This window comes from Pinus tabuliformis, chromosome 4_1 (assembly GCF_031772625.1).
Source record: "Pinus tabuliformis cultivar Carrire ecotype Pingquan chromosome 4_1, CPIR1, whole genome shotgun sequence".
NCBI lineage: Eukaryota > Viridiplantae > Streptophyta > Pinopsida > Pinales > Pinaceae > Pinus > Pinus tabuliformis.
The window spans coordinates 781,153,605-781,174,503 of record NC_142303.1 but is presented as its reverse complement, the minus strand read 5'-3'; the positions used below and the strand labels follow the sequence as shown (position 1 = coordinate 781,174,503).

Sequence of the window (20,899 nt, the reverse complement as noted above, 5' to 3'; positions counted from 1 at the left end):
TATGGCAGCGCGGGTTCTGAAACCACTGGCTTAGAGATGAAACTTGAATATTGAGCGCGTTTACAAGTTCAAACTTGAATATTGAGTGCGTTTTCAAATTCATATAACACGACATTAATGGTTACAATATTGATACGTATTCCACCTGATACACCATTTTGTAATCGAGCTCATGTATTTTATTTCGTATGATAACATTCCATGGCAATTAATATCAGATGGTATGGGGAATGGATAGCATACGATACACGACATGCCATGATACACATGCCGCTCGTTTCAATGGGCATCAATACAAACAACGAGATGGATGATCACATTATGCATATGTCCATCACTATTAACCAGAAAGTGTTGCCTGAAAATTAAATAGATGTCAGAGTGTCCATGCCCTGTGGTCCATAGGGGTGTATTAATGGAGCTATAGAGGTGGAAATAGCTCTTGCCTCAGGGTAAGTATGCCTGGAATTCCTTGGCTGCTTGTATGCTCCATGCTCCATGTAGCTTGGCTGCTTGTATGCTCCATGCTCCATGTAGCTTGGCTGCTTGTATGCTCCATGCTCCATGCTTCTTCAAAACGCATTAATGGGTATCTTCGTTGTCTTTATCGGCGGCTTCCTGGCCTTCATATACTATCTTCTATTTCTCACCACAAAAGCAAGGAACGGAATCCCACCAGAATGGCCTTTCGTAGGGATTCTCCCCTCATTGTTTATACATTTCAACCATCTATATGACTCCATTTCAGAAATTCTGATCGGATGCGGGGGAACTTTTATTGCCAAAGGCCTTCCGCAAACCATTGTCATTACCAAAAATCCAGCAAATGTGGAGTACATCCTCACAACTAGGTTTTCAAGTTTTCCAAAAGGTCCCGGTTTCAGAAGCGCGTTTAGAGATGTTTTCGGTGATGGATTGTTTATGTTGAAATATTAATTTCAACCGCACATTTATTGCAGCGTTGTTTTGGAAAAACCACCCAGACTTCCCCGCACCACCTATTGGAAAAAGCGGTATCCGTAAGAAGGGCTCTGAACACCCCAACCAATTGACACACGTCCAATGTACAACTCTGAAACCACCAATTCCCGGGACATTAAACTTTGATTAAGTTGTGTGGCTTTAGCTTGCGAAATGCGTCCGATCAAGTCAATGGACCAGGACCTTCTTCAACTTGCATGAACCTTTTCGGTCTTACCGAACGGTTTTAACTTTAATGCACTGTCATAGTCGTTGGTAAATGTTTTAATTTTTGTTTGCACGGAAGTATGGGGAATTCAAAATAGGTATGGGCAAGTCAACGAACATTTAAATTTTTTTTTGTTTTGGTATATGTTTTCGTTTGTGTGTTTTTTTCGTGTATTGTAACAGGGGATGAAAAGAGGGCTCGTGGCAGCAAAGAAAATAACAAGAAATCCAACGCACAGCAGTGCGAACAAAATTGTGGAGCATATGCATTGAAATGCATTGAAATGAAATGTATGGTGTGGCGCAGTAGCGCAAATGTAATTGTTTTTTTTAATTTAATATGTAATATGAATGATCAGCCGCTTGAATGTAATGAAAATTTCACACAGGGGTGAATGTGAAGGATTTCTTTTACAACAGTAAATCCATGTAAATTTATTTTATAGCAGTAAATGTAAAAGCCCTTTTTACAGCAGTAAAATGTGAATGAAGATTTTACATAACAGTGTAAAAATCATTTGTAAAAGAGGTAGAGTATTTTGTTTTTGGTGAATCCCTCTGAGAGAGAGGAAGAAAATTGTATTACACAGTTTATAAATTAATACAAGTTTGTTTTGGCTGAGAAACTCTGCTTTGCTCAGAAATTTTATTTGGCTTCCCTGTGCAAAAGATCCTGAGGAGAAAAACAGAGCATTGCTCTGTATTCAGTTAATTTGTGTTTGAAATTACCAGAAATTTCCAACATGGTATCAGAGCTAATCCAGGCTCTTTGAAGGTGATAAAGAAGCTGAAGGAAGGTTCCTTTTGTTGCAGCAGTAAATCTTCTCCAGCAGAGTGAAGTCTCAGGCAAAAGAATCCAGGTATTTCTCAGACTAGTTTTTGTGTTACTGCTGAAGAAACAGTCAGTTTTTTTTAATATACAGTCAAGGATTTAGAAGCATAGCTGAGAATGCAAGGAATGGCTAGCACAAGCATTAGCATGGGCATGTTTAATACTCAGCTCCCACAGTTTAATGGGAAAAACTATGACTATTGGGCAATAACCATGAGAGCCCTGTTTGTCTCACAAGATCTATGGGAATTAGTTGAATATGGGTTTGAAGAACCAGCAGATGAAAATGAATTTAACAGATTAACTCAGGCAGAGAAGGATCTGTTGAAGAGCAATAGGAAGAAGGATTCAAAAGCCATTGTATTTTTGTATCAAGCAGTGGACCAGAGTGTGTTTCCAAGGATAGCAGCAGCTAAGACATCCAAAGAAGCATGGCAAACTCTCAAGACAGCCTATCAAGGCATGGAGAAAGTGAAGACAACAAAACTACAGTTGCTGAGGAAAGATTTTGAGAACCTGTGCATGAAGGAGTCAGACAATATTGACTCATTCTTCACACATGTGATTGGTCTGGTCACACAGATAAGGACTCATGGAGAAACTCTTGAAGAAAGGAGGATTGTGGAGAAAATATTGAGGGTCCTACCCTCAAAGTTTGATGTGATTGTCACCACCATAGAAGAGACAAAGGATCTCTCAAACTTTTCAGTTGATGAGCTACATGCATCACTGATAACACATGAGCAGAGGTTGAGTAGAAATGAAAACTTATCTCTAGAGCAAGCTTTCAAGACCCAGATGTCTTTTGGAAGAGGAAGAGGTCAAGGCAGAGGAAGCAAGAAAGGAAGAGGCATAAGCCAAAACAGAGGTGGAAGAACAGTCCAGCAAATGCTCAAGGAAGGGGCAGAAATCCAAATCAGAACCAAGGCCAAGGTATCAGTCAAAAAATAGGACAACATCATGCTCAAGGACAAAGGTATGAAAAATCCAATGTCCAATGCTATTACTGTAAAAAATATGGGCATTATGCAAATGAATGTAGGAAAAAGCAGCATGATATGAGTAATAGACCAAATGCAAATATCACTAGAGAAAACATCAGTCAAGATAATGTGTTGTTAGCTTGTAACATGGCTGAAACAAATAGTGAAGACATATGGTTTTTAGACTCAGGTTGCAGTAACCATATGATAGGAAACTTAACCCTGTTTTCTGCCCTAGATCAAAATGTGAAGTCACAAGTCCCACTTGGGACTGATAGCAAAATTTCTGTTATGGGAAAAGAAATATTTACAAAGAAAGGTGAGAAGAAAACCATAGCAGATGTCTACTATGTCCCTGGAATGAGATGTAACCTCTTGAGTATTGGACAGCTTGTTCAGAAGGGGTACAATGTTTTCCTTGAGAATGATGTATGCACCATCATGGATAGAGCACCCAACAAAAGATGCATTGCTGAAGTAAAGATGACAAGGAACAGGATGTTCCCTCTCAGAATAAGGGCAGATTTGAAAAACAAAGAAATAATTGCAGCAGTTACCCAAGAGGCTTTCCAAAGTGTACCAAAGGATGAAAATTGGTTATGGAACTCGAGATTTGGACATCTCAACTTTGGAGGCCTTAACTTGTTGAGCAGAAAAGGGATGGTAAGAGGATTACCATTGATAGAAAACCGGACAGCCTTTGTGAAGGTTGCATATTGGGGAAACAACACAGAGAAAGTTTTCCATCAGGGAAAAGCATAAGGGCAAAGGCATCCTTAGAGATTGTCCACTCAGATTTATGTGGACCGATGCAAACTCCATCACTAGCAGGCAGCCAATATTTTCTAACATTCATTGATGATTTCACCAGAAAAACTTGGGTCTATTTCCTTAAGAACAAAAGTGAAGTGTTTGAAAATTTTCGGAATTTCAAGGCACTTGTAGAAAACCAAAGCGGGCTGCATATCAAAGTTATGAGAACTGACAGAGGAGGTGAGTATATCTCCAAGGAATTCCTACAGTTTTGTAGAGAAAATGGAATACACAAGCAGTTTATAGCTAGGTACACCCCGCAACAAAATGGAATTGTTGAAAAGAAGAACAGGACAATTATGGATATGGCGAGGAGCATGTTGAAGGCAAAGCATTTGCCAAATGATTATTGGGCTGAAGCTGTACATTGTGCAGTATATATCTTGAATAGGTGTCCTACAAAAGCAGTGATGAACAGAGTACCAGAAGAAGCATGGAGTGGGAGAAAGCAAGGAGTCACCCACATGAAAATTTTTGGATGTGTGGCTTATGCACACATTCCGGATCAGCTAAGGAGGAAGTTGGACAGCAAAGGGGAGAAATGTATTTTCATTGGATACAGTGAGGAATCCAAGGCTTACAGGTTGTATATCCCATCTACCAAAAAGTTTTTTGTGAGCAGAGATGTTCAGTTCATTGAGGAGGAAGCTTGGGATGGAAGCATAGAGAAAACAGTGAATGTTAAAAATTGTTTGTCTCATGATGAAGATGATGAGGATGTGGCTGAAATACATCCCCAAACAACAACGCCTACACAATGACAGCAAGGAACACCCTTGAGGATAAATGAAAGTGCTTCTCCAAGCACACCACAAGGAGGAAATTCAAGTGCATCTTCAAGCACTTGCACACCAAATGAAAGAGGTAAGAAATTCAGAAACTTAAGTGACATTTATGATGAAGGTATGAATTCCCTGTTTGTTTTGTATTGTCATGTTGATGACCCTATTCATTTCGAAGATGCAATTAAGGATAGGAAATGGATAGAAGCTATGGATGAGGAGATTAATGCCATAGAAAGAAACAAGACATGGGATTTGGTTGAGCTACCAAAAGGTAAAGAAGTCATTGGAGTCAAATGGGTCTACAAGACCAAGTGCAATGCTGAAGGCAAGATAGAAAGACACAAGGCAAGGCTGGTTGTCAAAGGGTACAAGCAGCAGTATGGGAGAGATTATGAGGAAACTTTCGCACCGGTTGCAAGAATGGAAACAGTGAGAGCAATGTTGTCCATAGCAGCACAAAACAAGTGGAAAGTTTACCAAATGGACGTGAAGTCAGCATTCCTAAATGGAGTGTTAATGGAAGAGGTTTACATTGAACAACCTCTAGGCTATGAGAAGAAAGGCCAAGAGCATAAAGTGTGCCGATTGAAGAAAGCTCTCTATGGGCTGAAGCAAGCGTCAAGAGCATGGTACAGTAGAATAGATTCCTATCTACTAGAAAATGGATTTGACAAATGTGAGGGAGAACCCACCATCTACATCAAAGAAAAGGATGGTAAATTTCTAATTGTTGTGTTATATGTTGATGATGTGATTTTTACAGGTAATGATGACTACCTCATTGAACAGTTCAAAACAATCATGAAAGAAGAATTTGAAATGACTGACATGGGTTTGTTGAGATACTTCTTAGGAATAGAAGTATATCAAAATGAAAATGGAATTTTTATCTCATAGGCAACATATGTAAATGAAGTGTTGGAAAGATTCCATATGCAAGAGTGCAAGGTAGCAATCACTCCCACAGTAATGGGATTAAAACTCAGCAAAGAGGACAGCAGAAAGGATTTTGATCCTAGCTTGTACAAGAGCATAGTTGGCAGCCTCATGTATTGAACTGCAACTAGGCCGGATATTATGTTTGTTGTTAGTTTAATTTCCAGATTCATGGAGAGACCAAAGGAAGCACATTGGCAGGCAGCAAAAAGAATTTTGAGGTATGTTAAAGGTACTAAAAGGTTTGGCATTTTATATACAATCTCAGAATGTTCAAATTTGGTTGGATACACTGATAGTGATTGGGCTGGAAGTGTAGATGATCGGAAAAGCACTTCCGGTTATGTTTTTCACATGGGTTCAGGAGCCATTTCATGGGCTTCTAAGAAGCAGTCCATTGTAGCATTGTCTACAGCAGAGGCAGAATATGTGGCAGCTACAGCAACAGCATGTCAAGCAGTTTGGATGAGAAGAATGTTGAGGAGCTTAGGCCAAGAGCAGGCAAAAGCAACAGTGATTTTTTGTGACAATAGCTCAGCTATTGCATTATCCAAGAATTCGGTGTTTCATAAGAGAACGAAACACATCGACACAAGGTTTCACTACATCAGAGAATTGGTGAGCAATGGAGAAATTGTTCTACAACATTGCAGGACTCACGAACAGGTTGCAGACATTTTGACAAAGCCATTGGACCAGAAAAGCTTTGAATTTTTAAGGAAATGTCTGGGTATGACTGATAACCCAGCAGTTGAAATTAAAGGGGAGTGTTGAAATATTAATTTCAACCGCACATTTATTGCAGCGTTGTTTTGGTAAAACCACCCAGACTTCCCCACACCGCCAACTTCCCCACACCACCTATTGGAAAAAGCGGTATCCGTAAGAAGGGCTCCGAACACCCCGACCAATTGACACGCGTCCAGTGTACAACTCCGAAACCACCAATTCCCCGGACATTAAACTTCGATTAAGTTGTGTGGCTTTAGCTTGCGAAATGCGTCCGATCAAGTCAATGGACCAGGATCTTCTTCAACTTGCATGAACCTTTTTGGTTTTACCGAACGGTTTTAACTTTAATGCACTGTCATAGTCGTTGGTAAATGTTTTAATTTTTGTTTGCACGGAAGTATGGGGAATTTAAAATAGGTATGGGCAAGTCAACGAACATTTAAAAATCCTTTTGTTTTGGTATATGTTTTCGTTTGTGTGTTTTTTTTCGTGTATTGTAACAGGGGATGAAAAGAGGGCTCGCGGCAGCAAAGAAAACAACAAGAAATCCAACGCACAACAGTGCGAATAAAATTGTGGAGCATATGCATTGAAATGAAATGTATGGTGTGGCACAGTAGCGCAAATGTAATTGTTTTTTTTAATTGAATATGTAATGTGAATGGTGAGCCGCCGCTTGAATGTAATGAAAATTTCACACAGGGGTGAATGTGAAGGATTTCTTTTATAGCAGTAAATCCATGTAAATTTATTTTACAACAGTAAATGTAAAAGCCCTTTTTACAGCAGTAAAATGTGAATGAAAATTTTACACAGCAGTGTAAAAATCATTTGTAAAAGAGGTAGAGTATTTTGTTTTTGGTGAAAGTTTTTGGTGAATCCCTCTGAGAGAGAGGAAGAAAATTGTATTACGCAGTTTATAAATTAATACAAGTTTGTTTTGGCTGAGAAACTCTGCTTTGCTCAGAAATTTTATTTGGCTTCCCTGTGCAAAAGATCCTGAGGAGAAAAATAGAGCATTGCTCTGTATTCAATTAATTTGTGTTTGAAATTACCAGAAATTTCCAATCGATGAAGAACTATGGAGTCAACAAAGAAAGGCGTCAGTGGTAGAATTTAACTCTGTATCTAGTCTCACTTATGTCTTGAAGTCCGTACAAGACTCGCTGCGCCAAAATCTGATCCCTATTCTGGACAACACAATATCCAAGGGAAGCGCCACCGATCTTCAAGACATGCTCTTTCGTTTCACGTTTGACAACATCTGTAAAATTGTGTTTGGTGTGGAAGTGGGGTGTTTATCTCCATCGCTGCCGACCATTCCCTTTGTCAAAGCATTCGATGATGCTATTGAAGCATCCTATACTCGATTTATGACGCCTATATATTTGAGAAAGATCATGGGATTTTTCGGTTTGGGGATCGATGCGAAACTTCAGTCTGCTTTGAAGATCATTGACCAGTTTGTCATGGAGATCGTTTCAGCGAGAAGGGAGGAATTGGGTATGGGAAAAACTGGGATGTCTGGCAGCTGTGCAGATATATTATCTATTTTTATGTAATCTTTCGACCAAAATGGAATCTCGTATTCTGACACGTTCTTACGAGGCATTTGTATGAGCTTCATTATTGCCGGCAGCGACACAACATCCATGGCATTTTCCTGGTTCTTTTGGCTGCTTCTGCAACATCCCCATGTGGAAGAAAAGATTTTGAAAGAGATCCACCGCATTTTAAAGAAGAGATCGGCTAATGTCAAACCTGGTGATCCACTTTGTTTCAGCAGGGAGGAGCTCAAAGAAATGCATTATCTGCATGCATGTCTAGCAGAGACAATGAGGCTTTACCCTCCTGTGCCATTGGGCAGAAAGGAAGCGATAGAGGACGAGGTGTTGCCTGATGGGACGCCTATGAAGAAAGGGACTGCTATTGTTTACGTTAATTACGCCATGGGAAGAATGGAAAGCATCTGGGGGAGAGACTGCATGGAATTCAAGCCAAAGAGATGTCTTAATGATGAGGGTGTTTTTGTGAACCAATCTGTTTACAAATATCCTGTTTTCCATGGAGGTCCTCGAATGTGTAGGGGTAGAGATTTTCGCATATTTGCAGATGAAGCACGTGGCAGCGTCCATCTTATATCGTTACAGACTGAAACTGGTTAATGAAAGTGCACAATTGAAATACAAGGTACGTGGATTAACTCTCTTTATGAAAAATGGGCTGAGGGTTATCTTCCAACCAAGAGGAACCGATAAATAAGGTCTATATAATATATTACAGCGTTTATCGATAAGAACGTTTGCTAGTATATTTGTACGACAAACTTTAGTTGCCTAAGTATTTTATAGTATTATCGACTGTGTGCTAAATTGCCCATTTACTACATGATGGGATTGCATTCCACTATGTAATCTAGTCCTGTAATGTGTAGAATTAATAACCTTATCATTATTGTCGCTTGCAGTGTAACGGTTTTTATGATGATATTTAATGAAGTCGATAAATATTTAAATTTTGTTGTCTGGACTGAAAGTACTTTTATCTGGTTATGTCTATTGTCTTGATTAGACACCAATAAATGTGTAATTAGGAAAATAAATTCACAAGCTTTTTCATTTAATAAAGAATTTCACTCTCTAGTTTGCAATATGTAAGATATTATTATAGGTTTTTTTTTAAACTATATGTGTTATACCTTGATGTTAATCCGAGGTACATGTTTGATTCAAAAGGATCACTATGAATGTGTAGTTTTGGCATGGAATGATGTAGAAATATCATGTTTATGAAACTGTAAACTGGTTTTTCATGGAGAGAAAATCCGAGGTACATGTTTGATTCAAAAGGATCACTATAAATGAAATATCATGTTTATGGAACTGTAAATTGGTTTTTCTGGAGAGAAAACATGTTTGAACTTTTTCTCTTTGAAAAAAATTAAGGTTAAAAAAGGGAATTAAGATTTTAAGATTAAAAGTTATTAAGAAAATTTTAAACTTTATAGGAATTGGAATGATGTAGAAATATCATGTTTATGAAACTGTGAACTGGTTTTTCATAGAGAAAACATGTTTGAACTTTTTCTCTGTGAAAAAAAAAATTAAGTTGAAAAATGGAAACTAAGATTTTAAGATTAAAAGTTATTAAGAAAACTTTAAATTTTATAAGAATTGAATAGGGATAGGAAAATAACATTCATTTCTGGTAACTATCAAAGATAAACACAATTAATCACTTGTTAATTTATTATAATTATTAAATTATATATTTAATGTTAATGTTAATGATTTATCTAATATAATTACTAAATTACATATATCATATTATTAAAATGTATTAAAGTAGTTAAATTATCTATCTAATAATATTGTTAAAATTTGATAAAATTATCTAAATATATTTAATATTATTGAAATAAATATATTTTTTTATCTTATTTAAAAGGGAAGGAAAAAATAAAATAATAAATAATCTAATTTGAAATTGACTTTAAAAATCTTATTGCTCAAAGATTTTTATTTCAACTTAAGGGTGCTCAAAGATTTGTATTTCAATTTAAGGTTGCCCAAATATTTTTATTTCAACTTAAGGTGAATGAGGATTTGTTGAAATTTTTTTTTTTTAATTGACTGCCTAGATTGATTTTCAAGGGAATATGCTCACCATATGCTTGGTCTTAATGATTATCAAGGGCTTTCGTGTGCTACAAAGTTTGTTAGGTTGCATTTACTTTTAAAAAATTTAAAAAATTAGATTCATGTCAAGTGTCTCCCTGCTCACCAATTTCCTAGGGATATGAGATTATTCCAATTCTAAAAAGCTCCTCCATGATAAGTTCCTCACTATTATTTATAACATTCATTTATATATAAACAAATTTTATTTAACAAAATGGTCCACTTTTAATAGATTTTAAAAAATAGATACCTGCCAAGTGGTTACCTGCCCACCAATTTCCTAATGATGTGAGATTATTCCAATTCTAATAGCTTCCTCCATAATAAGTTCCTCATTATTATTTATAACATCCATTTATATATAAACAAATTTTATTTAGTAAAATGGTGAATTTTACAATAAGATGTGAAATTCCTTTTTCCCCTCAAGTTAAAATTGACCCATAACCTTTTTATACATGGTTAATCACGTAAATGCGTGCATTGCTAAAACATTTTTTGTGTTGTATAAAAATACACATAAATTTCTCATTATATTATGAAGTGGATTTTACACCGCAATATAAAAAAGATACATAATTATGTAATTTCTTTTATACTCAGTATAAAGTTGTATTATATATGAATATGCTAGTAAATTTTACTTGAGTGCCCAATATAAAAGAGATGTGTGATTATCTAATCTCCATACTCAATTTAAAGTCAACGAAATCTTAATAAATTTCATTTTACAACTTAATATAAAAAAGATGTATAATTATCTAATTCTCTATACTCAATTTAAAGTTGAAAAACTTATCGAATATAATATATTGTTGAGATTTTTTGTTTTGAATAAAATAGGAAAAATCTCAGTAGATGACAACAATAGGAATTAGTTCCTATATTAGCTCCAGTTTGTTGGGAGGGAGTTAATGCATCCTAAATTTGAGTTGAGAGGATTTATGAGGCAGTTAGATCCTCCTTGCTATAAAACAGGTATTCATACGGATTGTTTTTTGGTGTGAGGGTGAGAGTTTGTGAAGATTTAATAATGTAATCTCCTGTTTGATTAATAAAGAATTGTTGATGCCTATGTTGTGTGGACGTAGCCCAGATTGGTTGGGTGAACCACGTTAATTCCTATGTCTCCTGTGCTTGATTATATTTGCTGAGTATTTGATTTAATTAGCTGTGCATCTGATCTCCAACAAGTGGTATCAGAGCAATATTGGAGGTGGAGCGCAGTTGATGCGTGGATCAGGCAGCGTGCTGGAGCGCTGAGCCTGCGTGTGAATGCGTGGATTGTTGTGCGTGGTTTTGGTTATTGGCGCTGTGCCTGGTGCGTTGAACGCAATAAAGAGTTCAGCGGATCGCTGCTGGAGGGGATTGCTGCATGGGAGGACATATGTGACAGCGTTGAAGGTATTCCAGCTTGTTTTTTTTTTTAATATGCTCCCATTTGTGTACGCCCCCTGGTTTTCTACTATGTCAACGCTTCCTACCACAGTTTGCTTCAAACGCTGTTTTATGGATTGGGAACTTGAGTTCTATGTTAAATATTAGTTCTGATTATAAATATATTTAATAACTGAAGAGCCCCGCAGCTTATAATTTGTGAAGTAAAAACTATGGTTTCACAACGGTGCGATAATTACATGTATTGTTGACAATAATTGATCTGTCGGGACTTGCTTGGCCAAGTATTTTGTTGAGATTTGGTTCGTTGTGGCGTGGAGGTTTGTTGTGTACATTGTTGTATTAGCTCAACATACCAGCACGCAGACAGGAGGCTCCGGTTGTAGTCTCTATCAATTCAAAGAGTGGCGGTAGAACAGATCCGTCGGCTTAATTTAATTGCCCGAATGTCATTTGTTGGCACGCTGAAATAATAACTTCCTGGTTCGACAGCGTTTCAAATTATTTCCGCCTAATTGTCGGCTACACCCCAGAAGGCTTTTCCATTGCCTGGAGGCATAAATTATTCAAGAAGTTGAGTTTTATACCTTGAGCTGCATTGATATTAGAAGCCCAAGTTCCTCATTCTGTAGAGACCGTATTAATTTCTTAGGGGTTGAGTTCTGCCTGACGGGTTGACGTATTCATGGTAGCATGTAATTGTGGCAGGCCGAATTGCTTATTAGATTAAAGAGGGCCATGTGAAATTCTTCGTCCTTCAAAATTTATGTATCAACTGAATTTAAATTTAAAATAGGATAGATTTATTTTACAGCAACGGTTGCTCATAATTTAGCTAAAAGCAAAGGCATATAAGTGCATATGGCAGAAATTTTTCTGTGAAGTACAAAGGGCAGAAATTTTTTAAGGCAAAGGCAGAAAGGCATAGGCAGTTTGTTTTGTTAATTGCTGGTATTTAAAGTTGGTTTTTTGGAGATTATTGTGTTTTTTGCTGATACAAGATGGCGAAAACTCAAAGTGCTCGATTTGAAATCGAGAAGTTTAATGGCAAAAACAACTTCGAGATCTGGAAGGTCAAGATGTATGATTCGCTTGTCCAACATGGTGTGGCAAAGGCGTTGTTGGGCAAATCCAAACAGCCTTACAACATCACAGATAATGAGTGGGCCGAGATGGATGAAAGAGCGATAAGTGCTATTCGACTGTGTCTAGCTGATGATGTCCTGTTTAATATCGTGTCGGAGACAACAACTACTGGTTTGTGGATGAAACTAGAGAAACTGTACATGACCAAATCCTTAACCAATAGGATTCTCCTGAAGCGACAGTTGTACAGTTTGCGAATGAAGGAAGGTACATCGATTGCTGATCATTTAAATGCTTTTAATACTCTTCTTGTGCAATTACAAAGTATAGAAGTAAATATTCAATCCGAGGATAAAGCTATTACTTTATTGTGCTTGTTGCCCGAGTCATGGGATCATTTTGTTACTTCTATAAGTCTTAGTTCATCAAAAACTATTGAGTTTGATGATGTAGTTGCATCCTTATTATCGGAAGAAACAAGGAGGAAGTCGCATTCCGAAACCTCTACATCAGAAGCTATGATGGTTAGAGGTCGTTCGAAAGAAAGACGCCCCAGGAAGCCGAGCGACTCACGTTCAAAGTCGAAAGGGAAGAATAGTAAGGTAAAGTGTTGGTTTTGTGGCAAATCAGGGCATTTAAAGAAGGACTGCTGGAAGCGACAGCAGGAAACTTCAAAAGCAGATTCTTCGACAGAGAAGAAGGAGGAAAATACGACAGATACAGGTTCGACATCTGGTTCAGGTATGAGTGATGAAGTATTATCAGTTAATGTGTCAAATCATGGTCAACATTGGTTATTAGATTCCAGTGCATCAAACCACATGTGTATCCATAAAGAATGGTTTAAGACATATAAATCAATTGATGATGGTGTTGTGTACATGGGTAATGATGTAACATGTAATATTGTGGGAATTGGGAGTATACAACTACAAATGTTTGATGGGACAAAAAAAATATTAACTGATGTGAGGCATGTACCAGATTTAAGAAAAAATTTGATTTCATTAGGAGCACTTGATTCAAATGGATATAAAACTATAATTCAAGGTGGAGTAATGAAAATTTACAAAGGCATTTTACTAGTTATGAAAGCTAAGAAAGTAGGAAATCTATTTCAGTTAGAAGGAGGTACAGGGTCAGATTATGTGTCTACGGTATCTGAGCATGACAGTAGTTCCATTCACTTATGGCATCAAATATTGGGGTATATGAGTGAAATAGGGTTAAAAATTTTGGCTGATCGCAAGTTACTTCCAAATCTAAAGTCTGGAAAGTTAGATTTCTGTAAGCATTGTTTGTTTGGAAAACAAAGTAAACAAAAGTTTAAAACAGGCAAACATACTAGTAAAGGCATACTTGATTATATCCATTTAGATGTGTGGGGTCCAACTCCTACAACTTCATATGGTGGTTCGTCTTATTTTGTATCATTCATTGATGACTTTTCTAGGAAAGTGTTGGTCTACATGTTGAAAAGGAAGTCTGATGTTTTTTTAGTTTTCAAGAAGTTTAGAGCATTGGTAGAAAACAGCACTGGTAGAACAATAAAATGTTTAAGAACTGACAATGGTGGTGAGTTTACTTCCAAGGAGTTTGACATCTATTGCAAGGATGCAAGGATCGAGAGACATAAGACCACGGTTTATACTCCTCAGCAGAATGGAGTTGTTGAACGCATGAACAAGACTCTTCTAGAGAGAGCAAGGAGTATGCTGAGTAATGTCGGGTTGCAAAAGGAGTTGTGGACAAAAGCAGTGGCAACAGCTTGTTATGTGATAAACCAATCTCCATCAACGGCGATAGGCTGCAAGATTCCACAAGAGGTATGGAAAGGATGCCCTTGTGATTATTCTAAACTCAGAGTGTTTGGTTGTGATGCATATGCTCTAGTGCCTAAACATCAGCGAACTAAATTAGATCCAAAGTCGAAAAGGTATATCTTTGTTGGGTATGGTGTTGGAACAAAGGGATATAGATTGTGGGATCCTACTACCCGCAAAATCATCATCAATAGAGATGTAAAGTTTAATGAATCCTCTCTTGTACAGTTAGATGTAGATAGTAGATTGAAACAGGATGATGTATCTGATTTTCAGCACATTCAGTTTGATAGCATTTCTAATGATAGTCATGATGACCATAGTTCAGATACTAGCCATGAACAGGTTTCAGAATCAGATCATGAACAGGGTGCAGGTCTAGATCATGAACAGGTCTCAGATACTAATCGTCAAGAAGTTCCTACAGATGGTAGTCAGCCAATCGAGGAAGCGCCAGAAACATCATTAAGGACGTCGACAAGAATCAAACGACCACCGAGAAGGTATGATGATTATGTCACTTATGTTGCATTTACTGCTAATGACGATGAACCTCTGTGCTATCAGGAAGCAATAGAAGGTTCGAAAAGTGATAAGTGGAAAGCAGCCATGAAGGACGAAATGATGGCCTTGGGTAAGAACGGCACATGGGATCTGGTTGAGCTTCCGAAAGGCAGGAAAGCTCTGGGGTGTAAATGGGTCTTCAAGCTGAAACGGGGTACAGTGAATGATACGGAAGACAGGTACAAAGCGCGGCTGGTTGCAAAAGGGTTTTCTCAAAAAGCCGGTATTGACTTTCATGAGATTTTTTCACCAGTGGTTAAAATTGTTTCAATTAGAATTGTGTTAGCATTAGTGGCTTTGCTTGATTTAGAGTTGCAGCAATTAGATGTTAAGACTGCATTTCTACATGGTGACTTAGATGAGGAAATTTATATGGAACAACCGAAAGGGTTTGTTCAGCATCGCAATGAGAAATTTGTCTGCAGGCTCAAGAAGTCATTATATGGCCTGAAGCAGTCGCCTCGGCAGTGGTATAAGAAGTTTGATTCTTTCATGTTGAGTCAGAAATATGTTAGAAGTGAATATGATCATTGTGTTTATTTTAAGGAATTGAAAATTGACATATTCATTATCTTAGTATTGTATGTTGACGATATGCTTTTAGCAAGCAAAAGCATAGAAGAAATCAACAGGTTGAAGGCTCAGATGGCAAGGACATTTGATATGAAAGATCTAGGAGCAGCAAGACAGATTTTGGGCATGGAGATTTTCAGAGACAGGAGCAATGGTAAGTTATGGCTATCACAACAAAAGTATATTGAGAAAATAATTTTGAGGTTTGGTATGAATAACGTGAAGCCTGTGTCAGTCCCTCTCGCTTCCCATTTCAAGCTTTCTTCGAGTTTATGTCCTAATTCAGACGAAGAAAAGGATTATATGTCTCGAATTCCATATGCTAATGTAGTAGGGTGTTTAATGTATGCGATGGTGTGTAGGCGACCAGATATTTCACATGCAGTTGGGGTTGTCAGCAGGTACATGGAAAATCCAGGTAAAGAACACTGGTCAGCACTGAAATGGGTGCTTCGGTATCTGAGAGGCACAAGTAGTTATTGTATCACTTACAATAAGAGTAGTGAATTTGTTTGCGGATTTGTTGATTCCGATTTTGCAGGTGATTTGGATAAAAGAAGGTCAACTTCAAGGTATGTCTTTACTCTTGCAGGTGGAGCTATAAGTTGGATGTCAAAGCTACAGAACATTGTCGCTTTATCCACTACTGAAGCAGAATACATTGCTGCTTCACATGCTTGCAAAGAGGCGGTTTGGTTGAAAGGTTTGTTTGGTGAGTTTGGTAGGTTACATGACAACATCAGGTTACTTTGTGATAGTCAAAGTGCAATACATTTGGCTAAGAATCTGGCATATCATAGTAAATCAAAGCATATTCCAATTAAATACCATTTTGTAAGACAGGTTATCACTGAAAGGGGAGTCTCTCTTGAAAAGGTGCATACAAAGGAGAATTGTGCAGACATGTTCACGAAACCAGTTTTGTTAGAGAAGCTACGTTGGTGTTTGGCTTCTCTTGGCTTGCAGAAAAGATAAAATAATAATAACAGGGCATCAGGCTAATTGTTGTCAAGGTGGAGATTGTTGAGATTTTCTGTTTTGAATAAAATAGGCAAAATCTCACTAGATGACAACAATAGGAATTAGTTCCTAGATTAGCTCCAGTTTGTTGGGAGGGAGTTAATGCATCCTAAATTTGAGTTGAGAGGATTTATGAGGCAGTTAGATCCTCCTTGCTATAAAACAGGTATTCATACGGATTGTTTTTTGGTGTGAGGGTGAGAGTTTGTGAAGATTTAATAATGTAATCTCTTGTTTGATTAATAAAGAATTGTCGATGCCTATGTTGTGTGGACGTAGCCCAGATTGGTTGGGTGAACCACGTTAATTCCTGTGTCTCCTGTGCTTGATTATATTTGTTGAGTATTTGATTTAATTAGCTGTGCATCTCATCTCCAACATATATAAAAATATTAATAAATTTTAAATATATTTATTTAATTAATATTTTAAAAAATTATCATTAATAATATATCGAATTTTAAAATGCTCTGAAGTAAACTTTAAATTAGTGAATAACTAATAAATACATATCCTGCATGCGGCTCACCTCCATTTGGGATGTTAGATAAAACTCAGATCTTACCTTGATTTCTTCTTTTTTTACTTCAGTAAATAAGGCAAACTGGCTTGGGGCATCATTTGTTTATGTTGTCTTTTACTTTAACCAGGGTTGGAATTTCAAAAAAACCAACCCGTAAAATTTAACGTTTTTTTAAAGTTTCCAACTTGTTTTCATAATTGCAAGGCAGATTTTTGACTGCTTTATAATTGTAAGGCAGATTTTTGACGGTTTTATATTATGAGGTGGATTTTACAGCCCAGTATAAAGAAGATACATAATTGTGTTATTTCTTTTATACTCAATGTAAAGTTGTATTATATATGAACATGTTAGTAAATTTTACTTGAGTACCCAATATAAAAGAGATGTGTGATTATCTAATCTCCATACTCAATTTAAAGTTAATAAAATCTTAATAAATTTCATTTTACAACTTAACTCTATATTCAATTTAAAGTTGAAAAAATTATCAAATATTATGTAAAAATATTAATAAATTTTAAATATATTATTTAATTAATATTTTAAAAAATTATCATTAATAATATATCTGATTTTAAAATGCTCTGAAGTAAACTTTAAATTAGTGAATAACTAATAAATACCAATCAAATTTAATCATTCCACCCATATCTCTTTAATTGAATAAATACATATTCTGCGTGCGGCGCACCTCCACCCATATCTCTTTAATTGAATAAATACATATTCTGCGTGCGGCGCACCTCCATTTGGGATGTTGTTAGATAAAACTCAGATGGTACCTTGATTTCTTCTTTTTTACTTCAGTAAATAAGGTAAACTGGATTAGGGCATCATTTGTTTATATTGTTTTTTATTTTAACCATGATTGAAATTTCAAAAAATTATCAATAAAAGTTTCTAATTTATTTTCATAATTACAAAACAGATTTTTGATAATTTTATAATTTTTTAACCTATATTTAAAACAACAAATCACAAATCACGCATGACGGGCAATTTGCCCATCAAATTCCAACCCTGGCTCTAACATACACTGTATCACCACCACCTCAGATGGCATCAGCTCCCTCCTCAACGCTTACAGGAGGCCGCCTTCCTTACCGCAAGTACTTGTGAGCCCATCGATTGATTGATCAATCAAGACTTTTCATTGGCCATGACTCCAATCATGAATTAACCCCAACAAGTCCTTTTCCAATTGGATCTACATGCTGGGTAGCTTTTTCTTATTCACTAGTACAAGGTTGCCTCCTGGACATGACAGCTGATTAGATTAAGTGTGCTGGGTAGCTTTTTCTTATTCACTAGTAGCAGGTTTCCACCGGACATGACAGATGATTAGATTAAGTCGGTTGCTTTTTGTTATGGATATTAAGTATGAACTCATTCCGAGCATCACTTTGTATCTTTATAGATTTAGTTTATTTGACGTTTTTTTTGGGTGTAATTTTTAATTTAATTTGTGTATCTTTATAGATTTAGTTTATTTGACGTTTTTTTTGGGTGTAATTTTTAATTTAATTTGTTTAGAATTCGGTTGCAATTTTTAATTTAATTTGTTTAGAATTTGGTTGTGATTGGTTAGATTTATAAGTTTTAGCTGTGAATTTTTCATAATCTAAGTGTTTCAATGATGGTTCGAAATGTCGATACAAATAATCATGGATGCGAGAACTCCGGAAGAAAACAACACACAAAATACTGATCCCAAAAGCCTCAAAACAATAATTCATATATATCGTCAAAACCTCATTTTAAACAACAAAAATCAAGGTTTGACCTAAAAACAATTTGTGGAATTCCAATAAAAACTCCAAAATTTATGATAGTTAAATAACGCTTATTTTAATATTCTTGAAAATAAAATAGATTGAAAAACTACAAATTACTTAAAAAAAAATAAAAAAATTTTCATGCAAGTTCATAAATGTTAATTTGAGCACAACAATGTCATCAAAAGCCACGTAAACTAGAACGTTGTTCCTCTTTCTCTTTGTGTCAGGGATCTCATAACATCTCTTTCTTCTCTCTCACACTCTCTAACTCTATATTCCAAAAACACATATTTTATAAACATAAACTTGTTGAATGTTGATATTCCATACAATTATATGAAACGAAAATCTTTCCTTTTTGCATTCTGCATATTTATTTACAATTTTTTCAACTTTTAAATATTAAAACAAAATGATTCTCTAAATATTGTTAAAAAATTTACATCAACCAATCTAATGATTTCCTAAACCATAGATAAACCAATGTCAAACAAACTGACAGTTAATGTAACTACATTTGTTGAATATCAAAACATCTTCATGAACCTCTACAGGAACAAAAGCAGTGTAAAGTTGAATTATAGTGGGTTCTTAGACCTAGCAATATGGTACCTAGAAAACTCATGGCTAGTTAGAAATGGTTATATATATATAGTTTCTAAGAAGGAAAATAAGGAAATGTATATGATGGATGTTTGGGAGTATTTTTAAATTTAAGGAAATTAAGTGAGAATGGGTGGAAATTATATAAGGAGATGTATATGGTGGATGTCTCGGAGTATTTTTAAATTTAAGAAAAGTAAGTGGGAATGAGTGGAAATCATGGTTTTTATTAGAGAGACTTCTTTATGATGTCTCAGGGGTATTTTTAAATTTAAGAAAATTAAATGGGAATGAGTGGAAATCATGGTTTTTATTAGAGAGCCTCACTTATAAAATTATATGAATAATAATAATAATAAAATCTCACTAATAATATTTCATTTCATGTAAATTTATTATCATATAATTTAATGAAACATTATAAATCTATTAATCTTAAAATTGATAATAATTTTTGAAAGGATATGAAATTTCATGTAAATTCATTATTATATAATTTAATGAAACATTATAAACCTATTAATCTCAAAATGTATGATAATTTTTGAAAGGATATGAAATTTTTAATGATAAAATTTCAACAATAACAACTAATTCCATGCAAATTCATCATTATACAATTTAATGAAACAATATAGTAGATTTATAACACCTATAATATAAGAAAAATCATGGGGTGTTTGGGTTTGGGGATTGATGTGAAACTTAGTGTGCTTTGAAGACAATTGACCAATTTGTCAAACAGGTTGTTTCAGCCAGAAGGGAGGAATTGGGTATGGGAAAAACTTCGATGTCTCGTAGTTGTGCAAATATATTATTTATTTGTATGAAATCACGTACTCCAACACATTCTTACGAGGGATTTGTCTAAGCTTCATTTTTGTAGGCAACAACACAAAATTTGTGGCACTTTCCTGCGTCTTTTGGTTGCTTCTTCAACATTAGCATGTGGAAGAAAAGGTTTTGAAGGTGATCTACTACATTTTAATGAAAATATCAACTCAAACCTAATGATCCACTTTGTTTCGAGGAGCTAAAAGAAATGGATTATCTACATGCACATCTATCAAAGACAATGAGACTTTACCCTCTTGTTCCATTGGGTAGAAAGGAGGTGATAGAGGATGAGGTGTTCCCTAATGGGACGCCTATGAAGAAAGGGATTGCTATTATTTATGTTGCTTGTGCCATGGGAAGAATGGAAAGAATCTAGGGTAGAGATTTCGTGGAATTCAAGCTATTAAGCCAAATAGATGGTTTAATGACGAAGTTATTTTTATGAACCAATATATATTTTTGAATCACTCCAAACATAGGACATTGTTAAACCTACACACAACATATATTTAGAAACTTATATCAATAGACAAATATCTTGTTTTACAAGGAGGCCCTAGAATGTGTATGGGAAGAGATTTTGCATATTTGCAGATGAAGCATGCAGCGATATCCAATTTATATCGTTACAGATTGAAACTGGTTAATGAAGGTGAAAATTTGAAATACAAGGTACGAGGATTGACTTTCTTTATTAAAACTGGGTTGAGGGTTATGCAAGATCCCAAACAACGAAATAATT

The 20,899-nt window shown here is 35.8% G+C and overlaps 1 pseudogene; it reads left to right on the top strand.

Moving 5' to 3' along the window:
* The first annotated feature begins 585 nt into the window (after positions 1 to 585).
* Positions 586 to 8,531, top strand: LOC149178465 (cytochrome P450 86B1-like; annotated as a pseudogene).
* The last annotated feature ends 12,368 nt before the right edge of the window (positions 8,532 to 20,899 follow it).